We start from the raw sequence: 24,138 nt of genomic DNA, 5'->3' as shown, positions 1-24,138 counted from the left end.
TGTGTGTTTTCTACAAATGTCCAGCATCACCTGTCCATTTCCAACTGTTACATGCATACAGTCTTTTCAAAATAAACTTCCGTCTTCACCGGAAACAACTTGGTTAGGTTTAGGCATCAAAACTACTTGGTTTAGGAAAAGATCGTGGAAGTGGTGTTACTTAAGTGCAGAAGTTATGGGGTACAAAGAGCATCTTCCTGGGTGAAAGTCTGGTATTTTTAGACCCACCCATCCACCCCGACCTCCTCCCTACGCGGCGTTTGTCGCTCTTTATACTTCCTGGTCGACTGATGTGAGTTACAAACGATTTTGTGGGATATATATGAATGGCATTACTGCATTACTTATTCAAAAGAAGCTATTTGTATACCACTTCAGCTGGCACAATACTACTTGTAACAACAAAAACTGTTTCCTATCACTTGCAAAATATGTAAAACAGAATTGCATGCATACTGGATTACTTATCTGGAACATTCAAACATGATGCAAAGGATCGCCGCTGTCGCTTTGGCCATGAAAAGCACCATAAGCCGAGAATGATAAAGCCTAAGCTGCTGGGTGGTAGTTTTTTGCTGGTTTCTGGTGCCAATGTAGGTGTGTGTGTGTGTGTGTGTGACAATGGATGGAGTTCTGAACTTTTCTTAAAGATACACTGAAGGAAACTCTTTATGCAAACAGAGAGAAGAGACAGTTATTGACTTTTCTCTGCAGAAATATTAAAAAGGAAGTTAGTCTGCAGAGCTGAGACAAATTACTAGAGAGAAACTGAGGTTTATTAATCGCTTATTGGTTGTTTGACAGCATTAAAGTGCTGCCTCTGCTTGTGTCAGCATCGAAAAAAGGCACGTATAACTGGACATTTTTGCTATAAATGCTGTGGTGTCATCTTTTAATGACTTTTTTCCCCCATAATATTCCCTTCTAAAAGTCTGAATATTCACAATTCTATATATAAACTTGTTACACAGTCCTTTGCTGTGTTCTCCCTACGAAATATCTCCATTTAGCTCCCTCACACGTACAGTGGATTCTGTGTATTTCAACCCCAGTTGAAAGTGACACAACGCTCGCTGTTACCGACTAGACATTTCAGATTTTCCTCGCCAAGAGGGTGACATGTCATGCTCCGTCCTGACTGACAACATGCAGCGTAGAGGAGCTGGAATAAATCAAAATGCGCACTCACAGCCGGAGAGTCAAAGAGTGGCTGGGTTCCCCGCTGCCGTGGTGCTATACGGTGCGTTATCCTGCACCTGCTTTGACAAGCGGGGACAGCGGCGTGTCGAAAAGGAGTCATATAAGGAACGCTGAAACATAGCATACTGTCGGGTGTCACGCCGCTATGGCAGAACCCTTTTGCTGAGGGCGCGTCAAGGCAAAACTAAAGAGAGGACAACACAGCCTGTAGACATTACACATCTGACAGAAATGAAGAGGATGTAACATGAGAGAGCCACACATCAGTCTCTTTGAAATGTTAACCGCCCTCAGCTGTGTCACCTATGTCACACTGAAGTGAGGATAGAGAGTATGTTGGGTGGGATGTGGGTGCAGTAAGGGCGGGCGCCTGAGGGAAGAAGAGACATACACAGGAGTGAAGTGATCCACACGGAGACTGCCAGCGTGGTCATTGTACGAATGTGGGAGGAATGTTTTTTTGTTATTGTGTGGGGAAAAAAAGTGAGAATGATGGATGGGTATGTTGAAAGAGCGCTTTCAGAGCTTCAGCCTTCAGCTTTAACAATAATTTATTCATGCTCGAGTATCTAGGCTAAATAATAGTAAAAAAAAAAAAAAAAGTATACAAGGAATTTGTCGATGATTCAGGCTGCGTTCGGAGAGACGACAACACACAGCCCACTCATTCATTTCAATGAGGCCTTGCTGGCAGAGGAAGATAATAGAATAAAAATGTTTGCAAGTTTGATAAATCATTTTTGTAACATGTAGTTTGATCTTTCAGAAGCATGATATAATGATTCCCATTTTGATAACTACGTGTTAGGGCAATTGTTAGTAAAAAATAAAAGGAAGTTACCGAGCGGAGGGAGGGGGGTAATATTCTGAGGAAAAATTGGATATTCTAAAGTTGTAAATGTACAAGAAAAAACACTAGTTTTCGAGATTAAGAAGTCATAAATTTACGAGAAAAAATCTGGATATTATGAGGTTAAAGTGGCAAATTTACGAGAAAAAAAAAGCAAATTTGCAAAATTTTAGTCATTAATTTACAAGAATAAACTTAATTTTGTGAGGTATAAATTCATAATTTCACGAGAAAAAACTCAGAAATCATAAATTTATGAGGAAAAGATCAAATATTTGCGAGATTATAAAGTCGTAATTTCAGGAAAAAAACTCACAAATCTGCAAGATTATAAAGTAGTAAATTAACAAGTAAAAAAATGGATATTGCCTGAGATTACAGTTGCAAATTTACGAGAAAATACTTACAAATTTGTAAGATTATACAGTCATAAAATTATGAGGAAAAACCTCATAAATTTGTGAGATTATGAAGTCTTAAATTAATGAGAAAATACTCCCAAATTTGCGAGATAAAGTCATAAATTTACTAGGAAAAAAAAGTATATTACCTGAGATTAAAGTGGCAAAATTACGAGAATTTTTGTTTTTTACAAATATGCAAGATTATGAACTCGTAAATTAATTAGAAAAAAAACTTGCATATTATCTGAGATTAAAGTGGTACATTTAGGAGAAAAACTCACAAATTTAACAGAATATAAAGTTATACATTTACGGGAAAAACTCTCAAACTTTGCAAGATTGTGAAGTTGTAAATTCTCGACCAAAAAATAGTGGTGTGGCCCTGTTACGCCGTCATACTTTTTTTTGAAAAACTGCAACAAAAAAAAATGTCACCCTGTTATTGTATACTGTACAGCTATAGGAAAAAATTTTCACATCCACTGCCATAACTTTTCAGACGGAAGTTCGACACATGTGACAGTCAATTGATGTTTGTGGGGGTTTGCCTGGGGATAAACATGAAAGAAACGGATCAGTCAGAAGCGGATGCTGCACATATTCTGGCAACAACAATGGGAGAAGCACATTTTTGTGCATTTACAGTGAATATGGATAGCATGACAGTAGAGGAAGTATTCATAAACAAATGATGGAGTCAACCAGCGCTGCAAGCTTTGCGGCTCTTGCATTGATTGCATGTGTGTCCATTCAAACCCTCAATAGACACACATGTTAAACCTGTTGTTTACAGAAGAGTAGTGTTAGATTGAGCCTGTGCAGAGAGAAACACATTGTGGAACAAATGTAAGACTCACTGGAGGAGTGGGTGTCAGCGTGACGAGCAACATGACAGGGACAGAGGTGGATACAAATGGTCATATACGTCGTCCGAAAAAGGACGCGCACACACACACGGCGGCACATGTCTCTTGGCAGCAGATCAGACGTGGGAGGACTGTAATCCCGCGCCGAGAAGGAAAAAAGCAGCAGAATCTCTTGACAGCAGAGGGAAGGCAGAAAACAAAGACAGGCATGGCATGCTGGGGCGAAACAAGCGCTTGTAGGCTCGTGCCTTCGGATGGGGGGAAAAAACATAGAAATCTGACTCAATACAGAGGGAATTATTTAAAGGATAATACAGATGCAGAGGAAGCTGATAGTGGGGACGATGAGGGTGGAAAGACATGAGGCAAAATGAGAGGGAGGAGTAGAAGTTGTTGATAGGATAATTAGCATGGTAGCGCCCTTGAGCAAGGTATTGAACCACCGCTGCTCTGGAGCTGCTCGCTGTCCAGCAGCTCAAGGCTGCAAGCTGCTGCTTCCACCCAGCAGCAGATTCTCCCCCATGGCTACGGCTGTAAATAACAATATACTCCTCCAGCTGCGGTATGCATCTCCAGTCGAGACGGTGCTTCATCACTGTGTGTTTTCTTGGACTTCAGCCTCGGATGAGCTTTCCAAAAGAAAGTTGGTGCATTTCTGGGTTAGTTAGGGGAGTTGTGTGGGTGCAACATCAAGGTAAGGCTAGAAACAAGAGTGTAGGGGTGTTGCGGCAAAGCACAGCAGCGAGGCTGATTTCAGAAAAAATCTGAGCTCGTCCTTGAACTTCAATAACAAATAGTTTTCAATTACACCTTGACTCAGATTGATTAATTTGGACAACATAAATCTGCAGAAAAGACACTACGATAAGATGGTATCGCCGCTCTAATTTGATAAACGATAATACTGAATTATCTCTTATTCTCAAGGGCGACACACACACATCAAAACAGCTCTTTTTTTTTTGTGTAACTTCTCCGGTAAGAAAAGAGTTAAAAGTGTGTTTTGTGTGTGTGAGTGGGTGGGGAGGGGATAAAGGCGGAAGATAATGGCACTGCGAGGTTGTGTGGGCATAACATGTGCTCGGATGTGTGTGGGTAAGGTGTTCTCAGGACGAGGTGTTTGATTATGTCGGTCGTGAAAATAACACCGAGGATTTTAGGGAGACTTAGGAAAAAGACAAAAAATAATCATCTTGTCCTTGTCTTTTGAGTAAACAAGACGTTTCATCAAACCACAATTCCTACATAAGTAAATGAACAAAATATAGTAGATCTATTTGTAGAATGGTGCATCTTACTGTCTAAATACCAAGGATGTACATGAATGTAAGTTATTTCACTGGGACCAGATAGATGTGTTTAAATGATATATGTGACATTTCCCCAAGGAGACCCGTTTTAAAAGAGTAATCCATTTTTTTTTGTCACAAACCACTGAGACCAAACACAATGAAAAGCACTCAATCATTGTCTTTCACCTTAATTAAGCCATCCATCACCGGCTGTCTGATGCAAGGGAATAGTCCGGGGCAGAGGCATGGGGGAGACAGTGGGAGTAAACTCCCACCAAGCGCTCTAATGTGGGCATCATTAAAAGTATAAAGCAAACCCTTCGGCGACGGTGATTTTTGGCGAAACTCCTCGGGAGCGTTTGTTGTCCTGCGCTCTTGGAGGTGTGCTTGAGATTGACAAACAGCCCGACAGGTATCTGAACCAACAAGCAAATGGAAAGGAAGCTGCCACGGTGGAGGACTGTGGCATCACTCGTTTGCTCCAACCTGTTTCTTCACCTGTCAATCCACCGCCGTAGCGGCTGCTTATGTATGTGTTGGGCCTCCGACTGGGGAGACGTCTCTTTGTGGGCAGGAATGTCAAACATACATGGACAGACAAGAAAGCGGACATGTGCACACAGAGACAGATAGTGTCTGGGCTTTGTAGTGGAACTCCCCACGGATTTCATCCCCCAGGAGAGACAGTCCTCACTGTCTGTCACTGATCTGATCAAAGTAAACCAGAATAGCTGAGTTTAGGTCTCAAATTTGTCATCTCCAAATACCGTTCGTATATCTCCCTCACCCTGAAACGTGTCACTTGCTATTACTGAACGAACGCAGACAACACACAGCAGGTGTTGGCAGTAAAGGTGAGCGTGATTGTGAATGTGTACGTTTTTTCGACTTATTGTGTCAAGGTCTGAGCATCACATCCCGCCATCAATCTTCTCACCTGTCAGACTTCATCATCGTTGCATCCATTGAAGATCACTGGTGACTTGAGACAACATGCATATTGAAGACAGACTGTGTGCGGAGATCACAACAAGCTTAGTGACGATGAGTTGTCTGCGACGTTTGCTGTCACTTTCAATATTATTGCTTTGACGCAATAAGACGACTAAAAAAAAACCAAAATGTTAATATTTACTTTCATAAACTGAAATCACACTGTTAAAGGGTTAACGTTTTAAGACGAATACACGGACAACTCCCAGACCGGACAACGCCGTGGTAGCAACCTGTCAATCACAAGGTAGCCACGCCCTAAAGCATCCCCTGCTTTATGGTTTATTTGACTCTAAGTGGGACTATAATTTACTAAATGAACATCATGCTGTATTGAAGAATATTTGAAATGGATTTTAGTAGTAAAGACCTACAGTATGTGAATTGACCCTTCACCGACACTTAATTAAAGCTTTCTTATATTACATTACATCTCCAACTATAAAAGTTAGTAAGCCATAAAGGTCATGGAGTTCTCACTTTCTAATGTCATTAAGTCTGCAGTTAAATTACTTAATAAAGGGTTCCAGTGGGCAAAGTGTTTTTTAAGTTACTGTAATATGTTAATAAATTAATTTAAATGTGTATACGCATTAGTGAATGATTCATAAAACCCTTTGTTGCAACCTTGCAGAGACTATACCTTTATTGTTCATTTGTTTTCCTCATCCTTTGAGACCCAAAATCCCATTAAAACCAACAATTCGCCTGTTTTGCTGTCATACTAAACGTTCTATACCTTGACTTCTTGATTTCCCTGCAGAGTTGTGCTTCATTGGAGTGCGGCGGTTACAGTATATGGGCGTCGAGCCATATGCACACCTATGACCGTATTAACCTAGCCGAATGTTCACTAGACACCAGAGTGAGATTATACCGCCCGGCCCTCTCGCTTTTTTTAAAGCTCAGCACTTATGGGATGATCTGGAACTGCAAACCTGCATACGCACTGATCCGCGGATAATATGGGAGGGAGAGAGGAGGTAGATGTAAGGGGTAAAGGTTACTCGTTATCAATTTGTTATCCTGTAAGTAACGCCGCCGGAGTGTGTTCATGCACATAGCAGCAGGCCTATCTCTGTCTTTCTGCCTGTCTCTCCCCCATATAGGCTCCCACACACAGAGCCCACGTAATATACCTGAAGATACATGTAGGTGTTCGCAAGTGAGGAAATACACACTTACCTGTAAGCAAAATCACTGAAGATTACCCACGCAACTTGCGATGGGAGATTTGTGTCTTTGCACAAGCTTCTGTCAGCTATAACAGCTTTACTTCCATTCATGAGAAAAAGATACTGTCATATTCCTGTTTCATCTAGTATACTGGAACACATAAACCTGCTGCTACCTACTTGTTTTTGTTTGCTAGTGCCATTCGGGGTGTGGCCGCCCTCGGTGTGGCTGCTTGCAGCGTTGTTGGGGGCCATGCCCATTTGGAGCCGTCTGATTGCACCACCGCCAGCTTGGTCTGCATTGCATGTAGGCCTATCCCAGCATGCTTTGTGCAGCGAAAATGCACAAGTGTATAGTTGTTTCCCATACACAATTAATGGGAGCGAATTTTGGCCCCAGTCTGATCGCTTACAGTGGGGCTGCCCTGTCAGTCCGCAGAGCCCTGAAGCCCAACCCACGCTGCTGCACAGAGCGATGTTTGCTTGTTTATTCAAAGTTTATTAATATTGAATGCGTCTAAATTGCACAAACTTCAACACTGCACGTCCTTGGGTCCCCAACAATACACCCGCGAAGTTTGAAGTAGATCGGATGGACGATTCTCAAGATATGTGAAGGACACACGTACATAGAGACAGAGATTCCTTGCTTTATAGTTAGATAAAGTCTGGTCTTGCACTCGCATTATACAGTACTTCTGCTGACTAATCATGAGCAGTACACCACAAAAAATAGCATTAGTTCATGTGTATAAAACACTGCCATCATTGCCCCTTGAGGGACGCTACAATTCAACAGTTTGGAGCTGAGTTGTAGCAAAGGGTTGATAATCCTACACACTTCAATGAGAAATGACCAACATGGAGCTGAGTGGGCAACTTATTTTGTAGGTATAAAGCAGCTTTTTCAACAGCAAACCACTTCAGGGATTGGAGTCATGATCTTGCAGTTTTTAGATGTTCTAACCATAAGCCTACACTGCAGCTGTAACACTAGGGGAGTGAGCCTTTAAGAACCAGCAATGGGCATAAAAGGCCTCCTGAAGTGAGACTTCCGATTTATTCCAAGGCCAACAGGGTTACCGGTGATTTGCTTCAGAGATTTCAAAAACAAATTCTGTCAGTACGACTGTACAGTCAAAAGAGTGTTCTCGAAAAACGCAACCCTGCTTAGCAGGAGATAAACCATTTCTTGTTGTGTTGGTGGATATACTTTTCGCTGGTTTACTATCAAACATCTTCAATATTTAGTACTCAAAGCAGGGTCAAGGTATTCTTAAGATTCCCCTGGAGTATATACATTTACTACACATATACCACTTCACTCAGCACTCTGAAGCCACTTGTTTTGATGTTGTTTGTTAGTACAAAGTGTGAATATGAGGCCATTGTCGAGTGTTGCCCAGTAAATTACCTCAATGCCACCAATTCAGACGTCCTGAACTCAAACGGATTTGCATGAAATTACTCAACCGACGGATACGGGATTGTCTCAGACAATAGAGGCTATTGGACCGATGCTTCTAAGGAGATATTTGATAATCTGGCACCGGTTATCTCTTCTGAATACATCACCAAGGAAATATAGCCTAAGAGTGAGTGAGAATGAGTGAACCCGTCCATTGTCTTCCACTGAGCCTGGAGCCAAAGCTTTACTGGAAGCTATATTCAGAAATAGAGTGCGAGGAGAAGATGAATTTCTCAAAACACGGGTCGGGATAATTAACTCTTACACAGCACATTCATATTAGTGACAGTTAGAGTTGCACTGGAGGGCCTAACACTTGGATTTAGACTGATTTCTGACCAAAAATACCATTTGTTTTTATGAACAAAAAAAGGAAGTCTGGACTTTTTGAGACAGACTTTATAGTCCAGGTTCAGTAGTCCCCAACTGGCATCTTTGTGCCCAAATCACAGCATTTTCTGGTGAGTTGCCATGCCATTTCAATGATCATGCTCGACTAGGCGCAAATGGGGAAAGAGAGTTTGAATTGTCTCTATGTATTTTGCCTGAAGCCACTTCCCCCAACAGGGAGTACAGAAGTAATGGTCTGTTACGTAAAAGAAGTGACTCGAGGTCCCCAGATACACCTGCAGAGGTAGCGTTGGCAGGGGAACAGGGGGGCCGGTCTCGAGTCCTTTGACATTCCTGTCATCTCAGATGAAAATCTCTGTTAAATCACTTGGACTCTGGGACACTGCTCGTGTAGTCTGAAGCCAGCCGGGCAGTGGACGCAATGAGAGCGGAGTTGAGTGGCACCTGGCGTGATTAAATGCGACTTAATCACATTTGCATATGTTAATTGAAGGTATGATAGACTTACAGTACATTCTGCCAAACATCACTCTGTAGTGTCCTTATTTGAAGAGAACACAGGTATCGAAGCCTGGAGGACATTTTGTTTTTGCATAGTCATTTTCTCACTAAATATTGTAATTATAGCGCGATGATAAAACATAATTATAAAGCAGTGTATGCGACATCCACATTGATAAGTTTCAGGTATATGAACTTGACTGATTTCACACAACCAGAGTGTTTACAGGTCGTGTAGAGGACTACTTCATTGTGGAAAAAAAAAGTTGCATAAAGTCTTTTGTGGCTCCAGAGGGAGTTGTGCGAAGTCTGATCAATTTATCGGTTGGTTGCTGAAGACTTTGAAAATAAAACAAAAATCTGGGGGTGTGGAGTTAGAAAGAAGCTTACCAGACGAGGAAAGTTTAAACTGACAAAGCTGAGTGGAACTTATTAGGAATCATGTTGTCATTTTAAGCTATATAAGTGGTCTAGAGAGGTTCATGGCCATCCCCAGTTCAAAATTGAAGAAAGAATTATCATATAAGAAGTTGTGACAGCATATATCCACTGAGTGGGCAGTTCATTGGGTAGTACTAGTAAATGCAGTAAACTAACACAGTCTAATGCAATGTTGATGCCATATGTATGGAAGCCAGTCAGAGACTATTACTTAAAATAAATGTAAAGGCTTTTGGTGTCAATCAAAATGTATTGAAACAAGTGTATATCAGCCTGATAGACAACATCATTGCATTAAAACATCTCACTCTGGCATGTAAATAGCACCCCAATTCAAGGACATTCCGCATGTCGCATTTTAGGCTTTTTGCATGTCATTTCACGCCGTTGGGTTAACGTTGTGAAACGTCTTTTTGTGTATCATTTAACGCCACGTTGTTACAGTGAAACAGTTGCGGTTATTTTTAGGCAACAACACTAAGGTAGCGTCTACAGTTAGGTTGAGGCAACAAAACCACTTAGTTAAGGGAAAACATCACGGTTGGGCTTAGAATAAGTACGTAAACTAAGAGAATACGTACGTAAACAATGTAACATGAGTACGGAAAACACGTCACAACGATCACTAACGTAACTTCATCAACACTTTTGGACACAAACACAGGTGTCCTGGTTGAAAGTCCTATGTTTGTTGGACCCATCCACCTCCCATCTCGATCACCATCGGCCGTGTTTCTCACTTTTTTATTTTACGTTAGCTCTGAGCGTAGCATATTCATGCGGATGATTTCACTTTACAGACTACATGGCGTCAAATGACACGCCCAATGCAACAACGGCATCGTTATTGCTCGCAAAACTCCTTAAGAATTGCCATGTCATTCATACACCATTCGGTGGCAAACTAAGAAAAATGTAGGTTGCTAACAAAAAACATTAGACGCTCTTTGTAATGTTGCTGCATACAGGAAAGCTCTATTTATTGTTAATGACATTGGACATCCTCTCCACTCTGAATTTGAAATAATGCCTTAATAATGCCCTCGGACAATGCTATAGAACACTTCTGGTAAACAAAGCCGATGTATAGTGGATCTTGTGTGTATTTTATCTCAATAAGAAAAGATGTATCTAGCCATATAGGCACTATAGCAGCCACTGGCAAAATTCCAGCAGTTTTGCAACTGCAGTACTTTTCAGCAGTTAAAATCACAACAGTAATTATACCAGCATCTGCATCCCTCCCCTATCTATTCTCCCTCGGTCTCAAGAGATACAGCTCATCATTTCCCCCTGAGGATTAAATCTATCTTCTGTAGTCTCTCGAGTATAAAAAGTAACAAAACAGTCTTTGAATGAAACTTCTAATCCGCCACTATAAGGGTGCTATTCGTTCTTCAGGCCAGCAGTTCAAGTAAATAAACCGCCTCAATAATTCAGGAAGTTCCACATAAAGAGGATGGAGTGTGTATGATTTGGATCTTGCGCAACATGCTCTTAGGATGTGGCGGCAGCCATCTTAATGAGTTTGCAGCTTATCATCACTCACAAGAGAAAGCAAATCAATCACTTCCCTTGCATAGTGATGGGTGTGGGAGGTGGGGGGGGGGGAGGAGAGCGAGACAGAGAGAAGTAGAGATGTGGCACGAGAGAAAGCTTGTCAGTCCGCGGGCGTTGTTTACCACAACAGCCCTCTGCCAAGGATTTTCCTAAAGGGACACTTGTTTTAATAAAAATGGGCCGCATATTAAATTCTAATCCATTAGCGTGGCTGGCGAGCTCTGGCAACGCTTTATCAAAGCATTGGAATAGATGAATGTTCCTTCATTATCGCGGCTGGAGCGTTTCAATAAACAGGGTCTGGTGCCTTTCTCATGCCAGGGTGACGTTGGAATTCACAGCACACCTTGTCTGCGAATAATGCAGCTGTTTGTTATGAAAGCCCCCGCCAATTTATTGCTAAAGAGGTTGTGTCAAGGACATTTTGACCATATGTGCCTTTATAGCTATGAGGTTATTTGACATCCTGAATCAATCACGTCTTTGTCTTGCCTCAATGACCGTATTTTATTTTTAGCACGAGCATGATATAAATATATTTAAGGATTATGTGGAGGCTCGCGTCATGATAAATGTGACAGCCACGGGCGCTCTTTTCATTAATTGCAGGTCAGAACCCCCATTTTGAGAGACAGACTTGATAACTGCAGGCCTGGCTGCTCATTAGTCGACAGATTTGTATTTTCACTATCTTTAGCATTACGTTATGTAAGTAGTAGCAGTGGCTGCAGTGCGGAAAAGGCCCAAAGTGCTTCCTTCGTGGCAGATGACCATCAGAAGTGATTTTTTTTTTTTTAAGTTAGCCCCTGGTGTGATGAGCGGGGATGAAGAGCAGGACATCGATAACAGGAACTGGCGGCGGAGTGGATAATTAGCCTTAAAAAGGAACAAAGGATCAATAACACCCCTTTCGCCAAGAGTTTGTTCGTGGGGAAAACAGGTCCGGGCATCCAGTGCAGGACCATCAGCTTGTACGGGTGACACAAGGACACCAGGGAGACTCATCTATCAGGTTGGACTCTGGCTGATAGAATGGATATACTGTAATGGAAGTCCAGGACTGCTTTTTCTTTCATTCTCGGCTGTCCCTGCAGATGCAATGTTGCTCCATCCCGAAGAAAAGTTACATTGGGTGTGCACAAATGAAGCAAAGGAATGACCCACTTTTCATATGGTGCTGGTGAAATGAGAAAAAGACATTATTTCGTTACACGCAGAAGAAGATGTAGTGGGGAGAAGTTTTGTTTGTTTGAGCTTTTAGACAATTTTGAATATTCACTGTCTTTATTTTGGAAAGCATTTGGCAGTTATTTTTATATTTATCTCATGTGATTGACACCATACCTGACATGATCTAAGTTGTCCTGACAAGGTAAATCCCAACCATCTGGTACTCTGGGCAGGATAAAACAAATGCCATGAATGATTTAGACACACTCTTTCACCCAGGTCTGCACATCCCACTGTAGCTAACTTCCTCACGGAATTCAAACTAATTTAAAGGTGGAGCGGGTTGTTTCTCATGTGATCTGGAACATACGACTGATTACAGAATCGCTATATTTGAAGAGGGGACTAAATGAGACGTGAATTGTGTGGGCTTTTTAATGTGAAATGAAGAAATAGTACAGTTCTTTGGGTGACACCACAGTAGGAATATTACAACTAATCAATGCTGCTGAGTTTACACCAAATTACGTCGCTAGCATGCAGTAGGGCTTAAAGTTGGCAATATTGATCAGTCATTGATTTCTGTCTGAGGTCAGACCATTCTTGCTCCCAACTCCTCAAATACAGCAGCTTGGTCAGTGGCCCTATGGATCAAACTATGATGCGCTATATGGCCGTCGTTATGGCGTGAATAACTCAACGTTAAGTTACGCTGCATTGCGTTGCGTTGCGTTGCGTTGCGTTGCGTTGCGTTGCGTTGCGTTGCGCTGCGTTGCGCTGCGTTGCGCTGCGTTGCGCTGCGTTGCGCTGCGTTGCGTTGCATTGAGTTATGTTGTGTTGAGTTAAGTTACGTTGAGTTAAGTTACGTTGAGTTAAGTAACGTTATGTTGAGTTACGTTATGTTGCATTGCATTGCAGTATGTTCCATTGAGTTGTGTTGCATTGTGTTGCATTATGTTCCATTGAGTTGCGTTGTGTTGCATTGTGTTGCGTTGCGTTGTGTTGCGTTGCGTCAAGTTGAGTTACGTTACGTTGAGTTACGTTATGTTATGTTGAGTTACGTTACGTTGATTCACTACGTTGCATATGCAGATTAGCGTACTTACGTAGTGTTACTATGTTACGTAAGCTACGTAGCATATACATAGGTTACGTAGCGTTACTACACTGCGTATGTAATGTAGCCAACCTAACTGCGTAACAAACATATGTATTTTAACCAAAACCAAATATTTTCCAAATCCTAACCAAGTACTTTTGTTGCCTGAACCTAACAAAGTTGTTTCCTTTGAAAGTTTATTTTGAAAAGACAGTGTTGCATGTAACGAGCAGAAATTTACTCTAGTGACATCATACCCAGAGCGTCATAGTTTGACGTGTATGGCCACTGACCAAGCTGCCATATTTGACGAGTTGGGAGTGAGAACATGTTGCGGAGTTACAGTGATACCCTGTTGACCTTGTGACTTTTTTTTGTCGCGCTACCATTTCCACATTTATCTGTGCTAAAAAAATCAATATCATGAAATTGCAAGGGTTATTGATATTTTAGTAAGAATGCTGATCAGATACAGACCCATTTCTTGTCCACATCTCTATGAATACAGTCTCCAATGCCTCATTGAGATGGATTATTCTTTATACAATTTATCTTTTCAAGACAACATTACATTTGACACAGGTCCAATCGCCAAGAACAAATGTTGACATTGTACGTTTCTGCAATCGTGAATACAAACATACAATCACATTAGCCTAATTAAAGCTAAGTGACATTATATGTGCTGCTATAATTATGTAGAAGATTGGTAGTTTAACTGCCTAGGTAAGTAGCATATTCCAGATTGCTAATTCAAATAATTATTTTGTGTAATAGCATATAATTGTTATTAACAAAAACTATTCTGGTCATTTTTTACCCACTTATGGAAGAGAGTCGGTTCCAATGCATCTCAAGCAGCTATAAACCATTGAAAGAACTCTGTAGTGGGATTCACGGGGTGTCATGATAGTCTGCATGCAGTTTTAGAAGCTTTTCCACCCCAGCTGAGAGAAATTTCATACCAACATGGGGTAACCGTGAATGTTTGTCATTGTCAGCAGGAAAATGGTCAAAAGTCGACATGCTCAAAGCATCACGCCAGCATGAAATATATTCAGCTTCAGTAAGATGCTGCTATTGAAAGCATGTTTTCAAAGTCTGTTAGAATGTGTTTTTGTTATTATTGTGCTGCAGATATTGTAACTGGAGTTATAAGACACATTTTTTTTAAAGCATTCTGGGCATGATTGCAACAAGAGCAGAGGTATACCAAATGGGTTGGAGATCAGGAGGCAGTTATAGATTCATCTGCTCTGGTAAGACAATTCTTGGCAGTGGATGCGAACAACAACTGCTGCACCCTGGAGCAAAGAGTTCCCAGTACTGACAGTGTGCTTGTACTGGGGAACTAAGAATGCAGAGCAAAAAATCAAATGTATTTTCGGTGGTGAAATCTATGAAATAAAGGTTAAACGGTCCATTCCCAACAAAGTAGATCTCTGTTTATGACAGTAGCACAACCAAACAGCTACCTTGGGGATAACTCGTGCAGGGGTCGGGAATAAAGACGAGTGCAGATGATCTGTTGCTTCAAACACCACAATGCCCCTTTTCAGCCGCGGGCCTTCTTCAGTTATTCCCGTTGAATCTCTCCAGCCAACAGTCCAGACAAAGAGCGTTCCTTTTGTTGTTCCAAATGAAAAGACTTTCTCATTATCAACCTTTTCTCCTACACAGTAGATACAGCGTGATGAGTTTCATTGATGAGCTGTGGCTTCAAAACAACTTGAAAGAAAGCATCGTAATAATAACTTAAAAATAAAAAGTGAGTATTTAGACCTGGAATCAAAAACTAGGTCTCCAAGATAACGCTCCAGCTACCGCGGGTCTTGTGTTTATAATAGCCTTCCTGGCTTTAATTATTACCACATAAGTAATCTCAGAGGCACAAATTGATTATTTGGATTTTCACATTAAGTTGGAACCTACAGGGACCCCGATTTCCACAACATTTGAATATTATCCTCTTTTGAAATCAAGGTTTCATTTTAAAGCTATTAACAGGTTTTCGAAGCACAAAGATGGATGTTTAAGGCACAGTAGTATGTAATTATCTTGATATGAATTATTAATCCCATCACACTGTGACTGAATACATGTAATCACTTCAGTTAAGCTTGTCATAAGTTTGTCATAGTGGAAAGAGGATGGTACAGATGTTTATTGTTTCAAAAAATCTATATTACTTTTTTCAATTTAAAGGGGAGATATCATGCTAATTTTCAGGTTCATACTTGTATTTTGGGTTTCTACTAGAACATGTTTACATGCTTTAATGTTAAAAAAACACAGTATTTTTCTCATACTGTCTGTCTGAATATACCTGTATTCACCCTCTATCTGAAACGTTCTGTTTTAACGCCTGTCTCTTTGAGACCCCATCCCGAAAAAGCCCAGTCTTCTCTGATTGGCTTACAAGAAAAAATATGGTTCACCTTTGCAAAGATATGCAGCCCACAAAAAAACTGAATTGGTTGTCTTATTTCACAGTTTGTGAGTTGGTAGGAACTGCAGATACCAAAATGTACATGCACAAGCACTGAAAAAGTGAGTTTTTCAAGATATGTCCCCTTTAAATATCAACAGCTGTGTCCATATTGAAAAAAATATAAATTTGCAAAGGTACGGGTAATGAAGAGCAATTTTCTCTCGACAGTCGCAAATGTTTTTATGTACTTTTGTCCAGTTTATATTATTTGCTTGAGAATAATTTGACTGAAATATTGCCTCTTGCTTCATTTTAAATTGGATCCTTTACAGAGCACAAAGGTCGTGCGCTCCAATCATCACATTAGAAAATGGCCATCTGTAAACCTGCGGAGCCGTCAGCGGTTAACATTCAGTCAGCAGAAAAGGAGAAGAGTAATTTGGGTTAACTTTAGCTATGCATTTTATTTTGTTAAATGATCTCTGCAGCCTCTCGCATTGCTAAGTTACGCAATTAAATACAGTTTTGAGCAGTAGGAAAACCTTTGATTATTGTCATATAATGGACCTTAGGACTAGCATCCATGCTACTTGTGCTGACAGAGTCAGATTCGCAGCCTTTTAACATTTGCTAGCAGCAAAGGCAGTATAAAAATGAGAATGTCAGCCTGAAGAGCAAAAATGGACAGACCTTTTACTGCAGGCCAATTAAACCCCTCTTTATTTTCTACAGAGGATATTTTATGTGGAAAAAGTCCCTGCTAAGGTTATATCTACAGAAGGGGAACTTGTTTTCACCCATGGAATGCATTTTTACCACAGGTCACTGCGTAAACCAAATTATATAGCTTTTCAAGGCATTTTTTTGTATAAAATTGTAATGCGCAAAAAAAAAAAAGTGTCCTTCAAAATGTCTGCAACCATACTTTCTCACTGAGCGGAGTCACGTTGCTGTTTCCAGTTGGTTAGATTGATTCCTCCCTGCTAATGGTTTAATTTTGGCATAATTCAATAACCGCGTTCTCCCAAGATACCTTCCACAGTTATATGGAGTCTATAATAACGCCTTGGCAGTTAGATGAGTTGGGAATCTCTGGTGGTTTAATTTAGCGCTAATTCCGCCTGTTAACACACTTTAACGTGGCAAATGAGATACACGGCGCCGACTTGTTCCTACTGTTTGCATCGCGTCTTGCTTTGGACCAGGTGTGTAAAGATGGGGGCCACCTGGGGATTAATGTAACGGTTGTTAATATACGGTTTCTGCATTAGTTGGGCAAAATTGGAGGTTAGCTTCTCTGATTTGTCTGTAGAAAATGGATTACACCAGGCTGTGCTCTGCATGGGAAAAGATGTAATCCAGAACGTGCAAGGACTTGATGTTGAACATTGCACATTGGTGCATGTCGAACTAAAACGCCATGAGTAATGTAACGGTTGTTTATGTACAGTTTCTGCATTAAATCAGTGGATTTGTTGGGCAAAACTGGAGGTTAACTTGTAAAGGTATACCGTATGAGTATTAGAGTGTGAAAAGAAAACATGGAAGTGCTAAAAAGCCCTAAAATAAATCTGATTATAAATTCTAGTAACCTGTAAATGTGCAATATATTACTGCACAAGTAAAACTCAATAGCTAACCGCCTTAACTTGTAATGATTAATAATAACTGCACATTGCATCATTTCCTTTGTTTTTGAATCTCACCATTCAACCCTCATGAACTTCATTACTCTGTTCTCCGCGCATGTAGCCTACACACACTCGCAGGTCCGGCACCGAGAGCATCACAAGTAGCTGACGTCAACACTGCTGCGAGAGCTCTGAGAGCCCCTCCACAGGAGCCAGTTTTTAACAAGCACACCCACACTCTGCCAACTTCAGCCCTGCTATTGTCCAAACACAAGCAAACTGTCAGTCACCGCGCTCTGGGAGGAGGACAGTTGCAAAACAATAGTTTTCCCATCATGACAAGTCCAATTTTGGATGGTTAAAACCCTGCAGCGCCGAACTTTATCCTCTTAGCGAGTCCATATCTCACGAGCTGAACTCAAATATTTTTCGCGTCAGTACTATTCAGTGGTATTTTCAATAGCCACATTAGTATGTCGCTCCCTCACAAGTGAGAAAATTAGTTTTTCTACCTCCCACCATTTCATTATCTGAGCGATCTCCCAGCGCGCAGTCTAATTCCTTTAGCAAGGTTTCTGCAGACTCCTCACCAAAAGCCACTGTGTGATAGAAACAAAATGGGGACAGGAGAGAAAGGGAGCAGGAGATACAGAGAGAGGAGAAAGAAAGAGAGCTAACGAGTGGATTTTTACAGTAATTCAGAAACCTGTTATATGCACAGGGTGCACTGCTGCAGAGACGGACCCACAAAGACGTGCACAGGCCGCCCACACGCGGGCCTTATCTGGCTCTTTCAAACCATCAGTCTTAGAAACACACACGCACCTCCAGAGAAACCAATTTTACCAATAACAATAGGGCGTCTAATTGCGAACCAAACTCACACTATGTAAACACATTTTCTTTTTTGAAGGGGATTGAGCAAACCTGTAGGTCAAACAATATGCCATACAGTGCTTTAAATGGTATTGGACAGCGTGGAGTCATTTAAAGAGAGCTGTGGTAAACAAGTCATTATGTTTGTTATTACTGGGCAGATTGATATATTGATTTATAGAACACGCAACTTCAGATCAGTATATTTTGACTACAGAGAAAGCCTGCCTTAAAAACTGGGGGCATGGAGTTTGAAAGACATGGACGAGGCAAAGTGTAATGCAAAACGCTATAGAGTTGCATTATGGGAAGTGTAGGATTCAGTCTTTTTGACACCTGAAAATTTGAGATATCTCTGCCTCAATTTTGACCATACTTGTTTAAAGAGGATCTATTATTCTCATTTTCAGGTGCATACTTGTATTTGGGGTTTTTGCTTGAACATATTTACATGATTTTATGTTAAAAAAACACATTATATTTCTCATACTGTCTGTCTGAATATACCTGTATTACCACTTTTGTCTGAAACACTCCAATTTAGCACCTGTCTCTTTAAGAGCCCAGTCTGCTCTGATTGGTCAACTGGCCCACTCTGTTGTGATTGGTCAACTGAACCAAACTCTTTGGACTCCGCTCCAGCTTCGCTCTAACTAGCTTTGTTTGAGGGCGTGCCGAACTAGCCGCTATAGTCAGGCATAATGCAAATGTGTTACATGGTGACATCACCATGTTACAGAAGAAAAGGCGGGACGTTGTAACTTTGCAGACATTTTTTCATGAATGAAAAACGTTTAGAAAATAATTAGAAACTGGATTCAAGAGAGATAAAACACACCCAAAGGGAAACTCTTTCTTCACTCATTACAAAAAAAGATATACCAATATAATTTAGTCATTGAAAAAAAATACACAAAAATCAATTCAAAATAATATTTAGTAGACACATTGTGTCATGCTTTAATGTTTAAAAAACGCTGCTCTGATTGGTGAACTGGCCCTCTCTGTTGTGATTGGTCAACCGACTCTTGGGACTCTGCTCCGGCTCCACTCTAACTAGGTTTGTTTCAGGGTGTGCCGTACTAGCCGCTAGGCGGGTATTATGCAAATGTGTTACTTGGTGACATCACTACATTGCAGAAGAAAAGGCGGGACTTCAAGTGAGGCGTTTCAGTCGTGGACTTTGTAGCTTTGCAGACCTTTTACATGCACAAAAAACTATATAACACACTAAAGGAAAGAGAAAAAGCGTACTAGGTTCTGTTTAAATGTGCCTCATGCAAGTCCCTAACATGGAAATGCTACACTAAATCTCCAGAATGCCCCTTTAATATCTGTAACATCTCAAGCAACCATACCGGACACAGAAACATCTTCTTTAGCCCTTCAGTCCTGACAGTACACGCTATCCGACTCGACCTCAGCTGTCGCTCGCACTCGCACGACAATAACCTGCAAACTTTTTCATGCAAACCTCTTTTCTCTCTGAAATGTGATGACGCACACGAGGCGGGGCAGGATTCCAACGCCCGCGCTTGCATACATAGGAGCGCCGTTGCCTGGACGGGGGCTCTAGTTAAATGACTTGACACTCTGAAGGAAGCCATACATCAAACCTGTTGTTTTTTTGGCCGGGCGTTCGCCGGGCTCGGCTGGGGAGTCAGTAATGCTATGCTCGCCATTTATCAAACGACAGGGTTACTGCGGCTCCGGATCAACGGGTGCAGTCGCCATAAACAAACAAACAAAACGGGAGGCCTGATGAATACAACCAGGCTGCCCAGCGGGAGCAGGGATAAGAGAGAGCGGGGTAAAGGAGGAGGGGGGACGATGGAAAGCAAAACCATGACAAAAAAAAAGATGAAGCAACATATTATCTCTCTTCTTCCACAAAGTCACTGACATACAAATACCTCTTTGAAAGCTTTGATCACACATCTCCTGAGTATCCAACCATGTCAGCTCATCCTGATTATAGTATTGTACATATGACATTCATAGCTCACAGAATAATTGGTATCCATTTTGTATTCCATCTCCATATTAACTTCATTTTCTACAATTCAGATTGGACGGTTGGGGAAAAAAAATCCCGGTAATGCCAACGGCGGGATAACAGGTTCTTGAGATTTCCATTATTCCCATATATGAATGTAAATCAAGGAGGTAATCAGCTACTTTAGGGGGCAAGGGGCTCTTTTTCCCTTAGATAATTACATGTTCTATATGTAGAAGTGGACATAATACCATATTTAAATGGAAGTAGAGCATTTTGCATCACTGCTGATGGAGGATCAAAAGTTGGAGTACAAATCAACACATGAAAAACTTCTGATAATCTTCATAATTAACAAGTTTTTTTCATTTCATGTCAAGAACAAAAAGCATTTTTTTTTATAAAAATAACACAAATGAATGAAAAACGTATAGAAAATAATGAGAAACTGGATTCAAGAGATAAAAAAAAACATGCAAACAAGATATACCCAGACAATTTCCAGATTTAAATTCAATTCGCTCTCATATTAAGCGTCAGCATGTGCATCAAAAGAGGGGAAAATGTCCTCACACCAATTAAATAAATAGAATAAAAGCCAGGCAGCCCAGTAGGCATGTTTATTCTGCAGATGGCATTAAAGTCTGGATCCAGACTGCGCTTTTTGGATTATTCCTTGAAGTTAACTCAGCACAGGCTGGACAGTGGGAGTGTTAAACTGAGAGGCTGACGACACCAGAAAGTTCATCATGAATAGTAAAGTAAATGGTGGAGCAGCCTGCAGAAGCTAATAGGCACTAAGATCAGAATGAATCATTTTCCCCTGCACAAATAAAAGCTAAACATGTCTTCGCCTTGATTGGAAATACGCTCATTATTCATAAACCTCGAGTGCCTTCTATTTATGTGAGTACGTGCTAATCGGATTTTACCATAATTGAGTCCTTGACTGTCCCTTTAAATGTTAACAGGTTTGCCGTGACATTTCACGATAACAACACTTCATACATAATGCATTTTTCTGACCACAAAACAACGCGACGACCTCACGTAATGATTTTGGATTTTACACAACCTGCTGCCGAGCAGAAACTGGAAGCAGGGAGGAAAAACCGATCTGTAATTATGGCAACGTGGGGTAAGAGAGGAGGTGGTTGTGAGGGCAAAACTTGGTTGAGTGCTGATGAACATTTGAGCATTTCTACATGCCTGAAGGAATTCCATTAAGCACTCTGATTAAAGTAATCATTGGAGCCATCGGTGCCTGTCAGATGCCATCCCTGCCCTCTCAATTACCCAGATCTCCTTGAACTCAATTGCTCACATCATCGTGGAGACTGGGTGGCAGGCACGCAATGAGGCTGCGCTGAGGGCGAGGCATCTCCAAGGGGGGGGGGTAGGTGAGGCGACGCTTGAGCATATGGAATACGTCCACCCCCTCTATCTGTCTTGGTATACAGAGGGCAGCCACATATTAGCCTAATTATCATTTATTGTTGCCATGCCGGGTGGAACAGTCCAAGACAGGTTAAAAAGGTAATTACTTGCAAGTAATTATTTGCACTTTAGACAGTGTCAGTTAAGTTGTCAATCACAATATGCTAAATTTACATTTAGAGCCGCAACTAACACTTATTTTCATATCATTTAAAGAGGACCTTTGATGCTTTTTCCCTTTCCTTTAGTGTGTTAAATAGTGTTTTTGTGCATGTAAAAGGTCTGCAAAGTTACAAAGTCAAAAGTCAATGCCAAAGGGAGAAACTCTGCTCCTGAACTGCCTGAAACGCCTTGATTGAAGTCCCGCCTTTTCTTCCATAACATGGTGATGTCACCATGTAACACATTTGCATATTACCTGCCTAAGCGGCTAGTTTGGAACGCCCTCAAGCAAAGCTAGTTAGAGCGGAGTCCGAAGAGTTTGGTTCGGTTGACCAACCACAACAGAGTGGGCCAGCTGACCAATCAGAGCAGACTGGGCTTTTCAGGAGGGGGCGGAGCTCAAACAGAGCGTTTCAGACAGAGGGTGAAAAGAGGTGCTGCAGCAAAAATAAAATGTCTTTTGAACATTAAAGCATGTAAATATGTTCTAGTAGAAACCCCAAATACAAGTATGCACCTGAAAATAAGCATGATAGGTCCTCTTTAATCTGCAGATTATTTTCTCTCTTAGTTTTCTCCAAAAATATGCTAAATTAACAATCATAGACAAAGAAAAGGAGCAAATTTCAAAAGCAAATATTAGGCATTTTTGCTTGAAAACATTACTTTAAATTTATGACAAATATCAACTAAAACACAACTTATTACCTCGCCTCTGTTCTCCTCCTTCATCATGATGAGCTCACCTGTGCTGTTTAGAGACAGCTAAGCATAGGTGAGCTCATTCCGTGCTCCTCTATAGGATGGGAGGAGGAAGAACATTTCTCTGCTACCATCCAGAGATGTTCCCTTGTTTCATCCAGTGCGTCTAAAAAGTGAGTCATTCTTCAGGTTTAAGAATTTTCAGGTTCATACCTTTGTGTTCACTTTATGACTCAGCTCCCATGTACTGGAATATTGTTTGTGTTCAAATATTATCTGACTTTGCTTTGATATTAAGGCGATTGAGTAGATGTAGTAGTCATGCATCGCCCTTTGTTTGTGTATTTAATGCACCACTTTTTTTTCTTGGCTCTGTCCCTGATTCTGGTTACCTCATGTTTGATACTGCCACTTTAGTCACCTAAACAGGCATTGACATACCATAATGTTAAAATTGTTAAAATTAGACACATAACACTCAATAAATGAAACATAACCTTACAAAAAAAAGAAAAAATAGATCAAATAATAGGATTTAACAGTAGTTTTTTGGGCAAATTATGCATACTAAACTCATATTTTTCCCTATTTTACATAACGGCACATAAAACATCTCGTCAAACCACTCTGAAGACTTAAAACTGAGCATGTGCAAGGCTGGATTATCAACTTGGCATTAACTGACCAGAGATCCAGTGTCTGTTTGGTACTTTGTGGTAATAATATGCACCACCAAATCCCAATGTTACCTGAAAAGATAAGGGCCTTAAGGTGGCACTACTTAATCTTGAGGCTTTGTTTTATACAGGGAATGCCTTAAATATATCAGTATATATGACATAAAATTACCACAAACTAACTGAGCAGTTTGAGCTGTACCTGATTAGGACTTAAAGGCTACACGACACACATTATGGGTCCTCTTATCAGCGTTATCCAGCCCTCTGTATGTGTAGCGTCAAGCTGTTTTTATTTACCATAAACACCCAAATCTGCCAGCACCATCTGATGAGCGACGAAGTTCAATTTTTAGCAAATAGCTGCTCAACCCAATCCAGCAAAATGCTTAATTAGCCTGCTATTTCCAGTGTCACTGTCAGAAAATGGCCGCCTCCGAGTTGAAAAACTGAAAATAGCCGAGTGATGAGCCAACACTTCTCCGTGCAGCTTGGACGGGGCTTTCGCGCGTTGTACAATTCCACATTAACTCTCAAATGGTGCGAAAGCAGAACGTGTGAGAGAATATTGGAAGCACAAACTGCCCGTCACTGTCTCTCCCACCTCTTTATCCGAGTTGTGCTGCAGAGCTCCGAGCCAAGAACAAACTTAGACGCCGTCTTCTGAACTCGCCGCTCGCATTGAGCAGAGAGTGAGACTTCTGTGACAGCTACATCTGCACATACATCACGCCTCGCCTTGCATCAGCCCAACTCTGTCAGACTCTGCACAATAGGTTTAGCCGTAAATCAGGGGGGCTCTTGTGTAGCATGAGGCAACACACGGAGAGATATTTCATCTCTTTTCCTTTTCTGA

General features: G+C 41.1%; 1 long non-coding RNA gene across 1 annotated transcript in view; it reads right to left on the bottom strand.

The window, feature by feature from the left end:
- The window catches only part of LOC141763043 (uncharacterized), a 346,783-nt gene that overhangs the window by 274,146 nt on the left and 48,499 nt on the right, over positions 1–24,138 (bottom strand). The gene's annotated exons all lie outside the window — the stretch shown is intronic.

The sequence above is a fragment of the Sebastes fasciatus genome, chromosome 24 (genome assembly GCF_043250625.1).
Source record: "Sebastes fasciatus isolate fSebFas1 chromosome 24, fSebFas1.pri, whole genome shotgun sequence".
NCBI lineage: Eukaryota > Metazoa > Chordata > Actinopteri > Perciformes > Sebastidae > Sebastes > Sebastes fasciatus.
The sequence above is the reverse complement of the archived record's forward strand: the minus strand, read 5'-3'. Positions and strand labels throughout refer to the sequence as shown.